The 10,194-nt window shown below is 40.7% G+C and overlaps 1 pseudogene; it reads left to right on the plus strand.

The window, feature by feature from the left end:
• The first annotated feature begins 8,741 nt into the window (after positions 1–8,741).
• LOC105526011 lies at positions 8,742–9,944 on the plus strand (annotated as a pseudogene).
• The last annotated feature ends 250 nt before the right edge of the window (positions 9,945–10,194 follow it).

Consider the following 10,194-nt stretch of genomic DNA (forward strand, 5'->3'; position numbering starts at 1 on the left):
TCTGAATAATCTTGCCTTCAATTTCCCAACATAAGAATGATGCAGTATTTCTTTAGTTACCTGGTCCAGAAACTTAGAATTATCCTCAGGTCCTTCCCTCAGGCTACCTTCATTCCTCCATTGAATAAGTCAAAAAGTCCTATTAATTCTACTTCCTTAATAACTGCAGGTTGCACTCCTTTTCATCTACACCCACTGCAATTCATTTGTTCAATAAATATTAATTAAGCATCTACCATGTCCCAAGGCACTGTGCTATGCACTGGGGTTATACTGGTGAACAAAACAAATGGAGTCCCTGTCCTTACAGAGCTTACAATCTAGTGGGAGAGAGATGATAAGCAAGGCTATCTGAAGGAACAACCTGGTGAGTGATAAAGCAATGAAGGTGAAGCAGACGGTGACAGGAAGGTAGTACGTTAGATAGGATGGCAAGGCATGGCCTCTGCAGAGTGAACATTTTCACAGGAAAACATGAAGTATGTGAAGGGTGAGCCATCTGAAGATCTAGGAGAAGCACTCTGGCAGAGAGAAAAGAAATTCCAAGGATCTGAGGTGAGACAGAGCTTCTAGAAGGCTGGTTTGTCTAGAGTGGAGAGGCAGGGAAGTGATGAGATCAGAGGGCTAGGCAGGGGCCACGAATGCGGGGAGGGTCTATGTACGTGTAAGGAGGTGGGATGTTTTTCTTTAGTGAGATGGGACGCTATTGGGAGGCCTTGAGAAGGGGAATGACATGAGTTGATTTACCTTTTGAAAGACCAGCCTGACTGCAGTGTGGAGAAGATTGTTGGAAGAGGAAAACTAGGACATTGATTAGGGAGCTGCAGAAATTCGGGCAAGTGGTGAAGAAGCTGATTGCTGTGCAGGTGGCAAGAAGCGATCAGATTCAGAGTGTGTTTTGAAGGCTCTAGAGTCAGTAGGATTTGCAGATAGACAGAGGGGCTTTTAGGGAGGAAAAGGGAACTATCACAATGACCCCTATGTATTTAGCCTGAGCCAGATGCCTCAATATAATTGTAAAATGATTCATTTTTTTGCCATTCAGGGAGAGATCATCCTTCTCATATAGTGAGTTTTCTTGTAAATGTGAATTTATTTCTAGATTTTTGGCTCTGTTACTTTGATCTATTGCTGGACCACAACCACACATTTAATTCCTAATTAAAAAGTAATTAAAATTACCAATTTAGATTCAATTTATATATTATAAATTTATAATATAAATATTTTTAATAAAATTAATTTTCTAATATTCTTATTTCTCAGCTCTGCTTTGGTTATTCTCACATGTTAATTCTACAAATAAACTTTAGAATTATTTTTTTCACATTTATCAAAAAAGGCCTATTAGGAATTTTATTTATTTATTTATTTATTTGTTTGTTTGTTTATTTATTTATTTTTCAAGAGAGGAGCTTCAATATGTTACCCAAGCTGGCCTTGAACTCCTGGGCTCAATCTGCCTGCCTTGTGCCTCCCAAAGTGCTGGGATTACAAGTGTGAGCCGCCACCGTGCTCAGCCAGGAATTTGTTTTTGTATTATATTTATAGTTTAACCTGTTTTGTTGTTTTTCTTTTCTTTTCTTTCTTTTTTTTTTTTGAGACAGATTCTCTTGTAGCCCAGGCTGGAGTGCAGTGGCATGATCTCTGCTCAATGCAACCTCTGCCTCTCAGATTCAAGCAATTGTCCCACTTCAGCATTCCAAGTAGCTGGGATTACAGGTACCCGCCACCAGTCCGGCTAATTTTTGTATTCTTAGGCAAGATGGGGTTTTGCCATGTTGGCCAGGTGGATCTTGAACTCCTGACCTCAAGTTATCTGTCTGGCTCAGCCTCCCAAAGTGCTAGGGTTACAGGCATGAGCCACCGTGCCTGGCCTATAGTTTAGTCTGTAATGACATTTTAAGTTTTTCTTTTCATACTTATCAGTGTCCTCTGTATGTTTTGTTTGTTTGTTTGTTTTTGAGAGAGGACCTCTCTATATTGCCCAGGCTGGTCTCAAACTCCTGGGCTGGGCTTAAGCTGTCCTCCCACCACAGACTCTCAAGTAGCTGGGATTACAGATATGAACCACCATGCTCCCTAAAGGGGATGATGTGCTTGCTGTCGGGTTTTATAACCTCCTTAATATAAAGCAGACACATTTCTGGTTTTTATTATTGTGTGTGTGAATAGGAAACTACTTCATAAGTTTGAATTTTGTGACTACTTTTTATAGGCAAATGAGAAAGTTATTATCATGTTCATATTTTAAACAGATAATCTACTAAATTCTCTGAAATTTCTAATAGTTTTTCAGTTGATTCACTTGGATTTTTAAAAACTATAATCTTTATAATCTGCAAATAATGATACTTCTGCTTCTTCCTACCTAATATTTATGCTTCTTATCTCATTCTCTCATCTAATTACATTGGTGAGCACTTCCAGAACAATCATTAAATAAGTCTGGTGATAACAAGTACTCTTGTCTTGTTCCTGACTTTAATGAGACTACTTCTAGTTTTTCACCATTAAGTGCTATACTGGCTATTAGTTTGTGATATGCAGATAAATGTATGTTTTTAAAATATGGCTTAAAAAATTTTATTCTATTACCACCATAGTAAGATCTTTTAAAAAGTTAAGACTTTTTATTTTTGTTTGCAAATATTGAAATCATCCTGTGGTTCAAATTCTCTGATCTATTTATATGGTAAAACCTCTTAACAAATTTTATATTATTATTTATATTATGAAACTCCTCAGAAGTCTGGAATTACCCCCATTTGGTATTTTGTAATCTTATTCATTAGTCAGATTAGCCTGTAGTTTTTGTTTGTTTGTTTCTGTGCCATTGTGGCAAACCCCTGGCATCACTGTTGTACTGCCTTTGTAAGAAGAATTATTTCCTTCAACTCTGATATAATTAAATGATTTAATTATTTCAGTCCATGGAAAGCCATTTGGTACTGGCCTTTGAGTAGTACTTCCTTGACCAGTTTGTGGTGGCTAGATAGGTTTTCTATCAGTTAAAAAGAAAAGAGGGACAGGCACGGTGGCTCACGCCTGTAATCCCAGCACTTTGAGGGCCAAGGCTGGTAGATCACGAGGTCAAGAGTTCAAGACCAGCCTGGCCAACATGGTGAAACCCCGTCTTTACTAAAAATACAACAAAATTAGCCAGGTGTGGTGGCTGGCACATGTAATCCCAGCTACATGGGAGGCTAACGCAAGGAGAATTGCTTGAACTGGGAGGTGGAGGTTGCAGTGAGCCAAGATCACGCCATTGCACTCCAGCCTGGACTCTATTTCAAAATAAAAAAGGAAATCTAGTTTTGTAGACTTATATGGTCTTAGGAAATGGTCTATTTTACTCAGGTTTTGATATTAGCATAGATGATAAGAATTGTTTAATGTTTTGCATAAAGTTGGGGTTTGCTTTCTTTTACTTTTATTTGGATGTTCATATCATTTACATGTATTGTTATAGCATATATTTGACCTTATGCCAGTCTTTGTATCACATATTTTATGAGTTTAATACTTTCTTTCCACCTTCTTTGTTACTGCTGTCTTTCTAAGAGTAGAGATTGTTTATTTAGGAAGCCCAAACGTCTAAAACTCAAAACTATTCTGCCAGTCCAACTTTTATGGTGGTGCAACTCAAACAATGTAGGCAAGATAGGAAGGTTATGATGAATGAGAAATAGTTTCTAGTTGTTCTATGTTGTAAAATATTTCATACATTTTATTTTAAAATGGTGATTTGTTACTAAGCAGAAAATGCTCTGTAGGTACATTCTGAGAAAGAAATTTGAGAGAAAAAAATGACTAGCAAGGGCAAGCAGATACCTCTTTCCAACAGAGCTTGTTACTTCATCCATTCTCTTCTGGTTTGCAAAAGTTGTTACAACATATCCTGATAATGAGTGATTTTTGCCACTATATAAAGATCAAGCAGAATTTCTTGGTGAATGTAACTTTTATATATTTATATGCTTGCATTATATTCCCATCTCCTTCCCTACATTTTTAAAGCAACTTGGGTGCATTTCACAAAGGAGTTAAGTAAAACATATTTATCATGTTTATAGTACACAATGCTAACTTTTATAGGTAAGCCTGATGTTTTAAACTGATGCAAAATTATGACAAGCAATTTAATATTCAATTCTTTGGCATGATATATTATTTATAATAAAAAGAGATATTCAAAATATATACATTTTTAAAGACTATTTCTTAACTTGACCTATTTCCTTTATTACACACTACATTTATATACTCAAATTTGTTCTTTGATTATCCAGCTCTTTTGGAAGGTACATATGTATACTGTCATTAATCTGAACAGGTTAAGTCCTTGGAATTCTGGATAAAAAATCTCCTACTGTAAGTAATCAGTGTTTCCACCCCTTTAGCCCTCCTCCAACCAGCCCTGCCAGCATTATATTATTGAATGTAGACATAGTTTTTTATTACATCAGCAGTGAATTTTACAACTTGTAATAATATTCATATGTCTGTAATTCTCAATTATCTATTTAAAAAATTAAAATTTCTATTAGTCCTTTGTTGAAGACGAGGAAATTTGCTCAGTTTGCATCTTTCTTTTTCTTTTTCTTTTTCTTTTTAGAGGCAGGGTCTCACCCTGTCTCCCAGGCAGGGTTGCAGTGGTGCATTCACAGCTCACTGCAGCCTGGAACTCCTGAGCTCAGGCGATCCTCCCACCTCAGACTCCCGAGTAGCTGGGACTATAGGCAGGCGCCACCATGCCCAGCTAATTTTTAAATTTTTTGTTAAGACCGGACCTTGCTTTGTTCCCCACACTGGTCTCGAACTCCTGGCGATCCTCCTGCTTTGGCTCCCCAAAGTTCTTGGATTACAGGTGTGAGCCATTGCGCCCAGTCACTTTATATCTTTTTAGATCCTCTTTCTCTTTAGCCTTCTGTTTTTGTTAATACTATAGGACACCAAATCCATTATTATTTTTTAAATATTATTTAGCTTTGATTTGAAGGTTTTAAAGATTGACTTTATATTTGATAATTACCTAGGTGTAATAAGCATCACTATTTAGACTTCATTCAGTGTGTTCACATTTTTTTAGCACACATAAGGAGTCCTTAGGACAAAGCTTTTCCATCTCCAAGTTTATTTTGAATTATTTTTTAATTGGGTAGATTATCTCATCAAATAATTTTTTTAGGAAGAAGTTATAGGTAGTATGTCTCTTGAATCTTTACATATTTGAGTATTTTGTTGTTATCTTTACATGTTGGACAACAACTTCTCTGGGTCGCATGATTTTCCACTCAAAATTCGTCAGTCATTGCTCTCCTGTCCTGTGGCCTCAAATGTTGCTATGGAGTGGCCCGAAGCTAGCCTGGTATTTCCCTTCTTTGATTTGTTTCATCTGTCTGGGTGTTAGGAGAATTCTTTTTCTATCCTTGAAGTTCAGTAATTTCAGCAGGAAATATGCCTTGGATTAATTATGATATATTAATTAATTTAATCTGAAGATTCCACTCTTCTGTGATATCAGAAACTTTTTCTCTGCTATATCCGAATATTTTTTCTTTGGCTTTAGGAAGAGCGATTATCTATATTTTGTAGCTAGGTTGGGTACCTTCCATATCTACTAACTTCTTTGTAACTTCTTTTTAATTTTTTCCCCTTTCCTCTTCATTCTGTGTGATTTTCTCATCTATCAACAAAATCACAAACTCAGTTTTCTACAATTTTACTTGATGTTTCTAAATCATTTACTATTATTATGATTACTATTATTATTATATATTTTTTGAGACAGGGTCTCACTGTGTCACCCAGGTTGGAGTGCAGTGACAGGATTATGACTCACTGCAGCCTCAACCTCCTGGGCTCAAGTGAGCCTCCCACCTGAGCCTCCCACGTAGCTGCGACTACAGGCATCCACCTCTACACCGGGTTAATTTTTGTTTTAAGATTTTTCGTAGAGACCAGGTCCCACTATCTTGCCCAGACTGGACTCAAACTCCTGGGCTCAAGCAATCTTCCTCCACTTAAGCCTCCCGAAGTGTTGGGATTATAGGTGTGAGCCATCATGCCCAGCCTAAATCATTTATGATTTCTGCAATGAAATTATTTTCTCCTTTGCCTCTGCCCGCTTCCTTTAGATTTCATCATTTTCTTGTTTTTTTATGTTTGATATCATCTTTCACAGAGCCTGTGCTCCCTTTAATTATATTAAAGTCTGAGCCATTTGTTTTATCAAATTTTCTCCTGATTCTCATTCTCTTTTGAATGTGCCTCTTCTTTATATGTATTCAGCCTTCCTTCCTTCCTTCCTTCCTTCCTTCCTTCCTTCCTTCCTTCCTAAATAATAATCATTGCATAGGTCACGTAACTTTTTTTCTCTTTTTAACCCAGGAATGTTTTATATTCTGGCCTGTGATCTGCCCCTAAATTTCCTGGGTAGATTCTTTTCATTTTTCTTATTTACTTGGGCTTTATTAGACTTTTCTCTTGTAAAATTAACCTGGGCATTGGGATGTATGTACTTTGGTGCTTTTTGTTTCTTTTTTCCCAACTGTCTCTAGGGAATGATGAGAAGGGACAGGACCTGAATAGCTGAAGTGGGAAAACCTTCTCTCTCACCCTGTCTTACACACGTCCATTCTGAGGATTTTTGTTGACAGTCTGGTATTACAGGTCAAGGCCTTTTTGCCACATTAGGGAAACATCTATTTCTGCTTTTAATCTGCACTTGCCCTTTGCTCACCACCACAGGGTGAACCAGGCAGTCACTTTTGAATGAAAGCCTTGTCTTTGGCATTTCTGTCAGTTTTTTGAAGCCAGATCTATCTTCCTTCCTTTCCTCTTTCCTTCCTCCTTCCCTCCGTCCCTTCCTTTGGATGTTCTTGCCACATATGTAATTATGGTGACATTATCCTGCAGATCCTTGGTGGCCTCCACTCTTTTTTTTTTTTCTTTGAGACAGAGCTTTGCTCTTGTTGCCCAGGCTGGAGTGCAATGGTGTGATCTTGGCTCACCACAACCTCAGCCTCCTGGGTTCAAGCAATTCTCCTGCCTCAGCCTCCTGAGTAGCTGGGATTACAGGTGCCCACCACCACACCCAGCTAGTTTTGTACTTTCAGTAGAGATGGGTTTTCTCCATGTTGGTCAGGCTGGTCTCCAACTCCCAACCTCAGGTGATCTGCCCGCCTCGGCCTCCCAAAATGCTGGGATTACAGACATGAGCCACCATGTCTGGCCTGGTGGCCTCCACTCTTACTCTCTCCACACCTGCTGGCTCCCACAGAGGCCTCCACTGAGTCACTGAGGCCAAGCAGTTTCATCCCTTGAAGGGGAAGATGTTCCTTTCCTCTTTGTTTCCTACTGTAGACTGAATGTTTGTGTCCTCCCCAAATTCATATGTTGAAACCTAAGCTCCAAGGTGGTGGCATTTGGAGATGGGGCCTTAGGGAAGTGATTAGGTCATGAGGGGGGAGCACTCATGAACGGGATTAATGCCCTTGTAAAAGAGACACAGAGAGCTCCCTGTGCCTTTGGCCATGTGGAGACACAGCAAAAAGACAGCCGTCTATGAACCAAAGAGCAGACCCTCATCAGACATCAAATCAGCAGGTGCCTGGATCTTGGACTTCCCACCTCCAGAACTGTGAGGAATACATTTCTGCTGTTTATAAGCCACCCAGTTTCTGGTATTTTGTTAGAGCAGCCTGAAAGAAATAGGACATTACTCTGCATTAAGGCTTCTTAGATGCCAAATCACTGTTTAGCATGTTTATTATTTTGCATTATAAGCATCCGGATTTATTTTTAAAACTGTATGACCAGTGCTATGTTAGTGTGATTTGGGTACACTAGTACCCACTGTGCACTGTGCCTAGAATCAGCCTGACTCTAATGACCCAAGCCCTGGGGTTGAGAGTAGTCCCCAGCCCCCGCTAACTCCTCTCACGTGGTGAGCTTCCTCTTAGGTGCACCTCTGTTCTTGCAACGTGGCCTCAGTCATAGGCACTGGTTTATCAGATCTATCATACTACCTTTGAACCTCTGGTGGGGAGAAAAAGGTCAGATTGAATCCTATTCCTTTCCTCCCATGGACTACTCTAACTCCACATGTACTTAGGCTAATCAGATTTCTCTGGTAGCCTGCAGCACCCAAATTTTTTAACAAGAATATTGGAGGGTCAATAATATCTAACTCCACACATTAACTCTATGCTCAAGTTCCTTGCATGTTTCCTGCTTACACCTGGCACATCCAAAGTTGCACGTTCCATTAGAATGTGGGATTAAAATGACCTTGGTCCTGTACTCTCCTAGCCCTGAGGACTTGAGCAGCCAGTGTCAGTGCCCACAAAATGGGACTGTTACACAGCCAGCCCAGTGGGCGATATAACCCCTAAGCACCTTCTTCAAATAAGAGAGTGTTGGACCTACCAGTGCCCAGATTTTAGCACTTTCTCTCCTTCTGTGGGTTCATTCATGCAATAAAGCCAGACTCATTCATGTGACACATAGAATATAAAATATTGTTGAGCTCTACTCTACTACATTCCAGGCATTATTCGCAGTGATGGTAATGTAATTGTGAACAAGAAACCAGCTCCTTCCCTCACAGAGCTTCCAGGCCAGAAGGTATTCTAAGCTTGAGAGATGGGCTCTGCCAAGCTAGAGTTTACTTTCTTTTGGTTTGTATGTAAATTCAAAAGCAGTATCTCACTCTACCAGTGGGATTTGATGGTGTGATGTCTCACAGAAAGTTCGCCCCCAGACATGGGTCCCTCAACTTCCTGCCTCAGAAGCACAGCAGCAGGCATCGTGGGAAGGTGAAGAGCCTCCCTAAGGATGACCCTTCCAAGTCGGCCTGCCTCACAGGCTTCCTGGGATACAAGGCTGGCATGACCCACATCATGCAGGAAGTCGACAGGCCAGGATCCAAGGTGAATAAGAAGGAGGTGGTAGAGGCTGTGACCATTGTAGAGATACCACCCATGGTGGTTGTGGGCATTGTGGGCTACGTGGAAACCCCTCGAAGCCTCTGGACCTTCCAGACCATCTTCGCTGAGCACATCAGTGATGAGTGCAAGTGGCGCTTCTGTAAGAACTGGCATAAATCTAAGAAGAAAGCCTTTACCAAGTACTGCAAGAAATGGCAGGATGAGGATGGCAAGAAGCAGCTGGAGAAGGACTTCAGCAGCATGAAGAAGTACTGCCAAGTCATCTGCCCACACCCAGATGTGCCTGCTTTCTCTGCACCACAAGAAGGCCCACCTGATGGAGATCCAGGTGAATGGAGACACCATGGCTCAGAAGCTGGACTGGGTCCAGGAGAGGCTTGAGCAGCAGGTACCTGTGAACCATGTGTTTAGGCAGGACGAGATGATCGACATCATCAGAATGAGCAAGGGCAAAGGCTACAAAGGGATCACCAGTCGTTGGCTCACCAAGAAGCTGCCCCCAAAGACCCACCAAGACCTGCTCATGGAGTCCTGTATTGGGGCATGGCATCTTGCCCATGTGGCCTTCTCTGTGGCACGTGCTGGGCAGAAAGGCTACCATCACCGCACTGAGATCAATAAGAATATCTATAAGATTGGCCAGGGCTATCTTATCAAGGATGACAAACTGATCACGAACAATGCCTCCACTGACTATGACCTGTCTGACAAGAGTATCAACCCTCTGGGTGGCTTTGGCCACTATGGTGAAGTGACCATTGACTTTGTCATGCTGAAGGACTGTGTGGTAGGAACCAAGAAGTGAGAGCTCAGCCTCCCCACAAGTCCTTGCTGGTGCAAACCAAACGGCGGGCTCTGGAGAAAACTGATCTTAGGTTCATTGATACCACCTCCAAGTTTGGCCATGGCCGCTTCCAGACCATGGAGGAGAAAAAAGCATTCATGGGACGACTCAAGAAAGACTGAATTGCAAAGGAAGAAGGAGCTTAATGCCAGGAACAGATTTTGCAGCTGGCAGGGACTCAATAAAACTTATTTTCCACTGGAAAACAAAAACAAAAACAACAAAAAAACAAAGGCAGTATCTCCTCAAACAGCAGGGACTTGCATTGTAGCTGTGTGAGTTCATCTTTGTTTTGTAGGCATAAATCGCCACCTCCTTTAAAAGACAAAATGTATTTTCTAAAGTTAACTTATGTAAGAGAAAGTTCCAGAAATGCTGCCTGGTCCTGAAGGGCAA

Source organism: Colobus angolensis, unplaced genomic scaffold (assembly GCF_000951035.1).
Source record: "Colobus angolensis palliatus isolate OR3802 unplaced genomic scaffold, Cang.pa_1.0 Scaffold57, whole genome shotgun sequence".
Classification (NCBI taxonomy): domain Eukaryota; kingdom Metazoa; phylum Chordata; class Mammalia; order Primates; family Cercopithecidae; genus Colobus; species Colobus angolensis.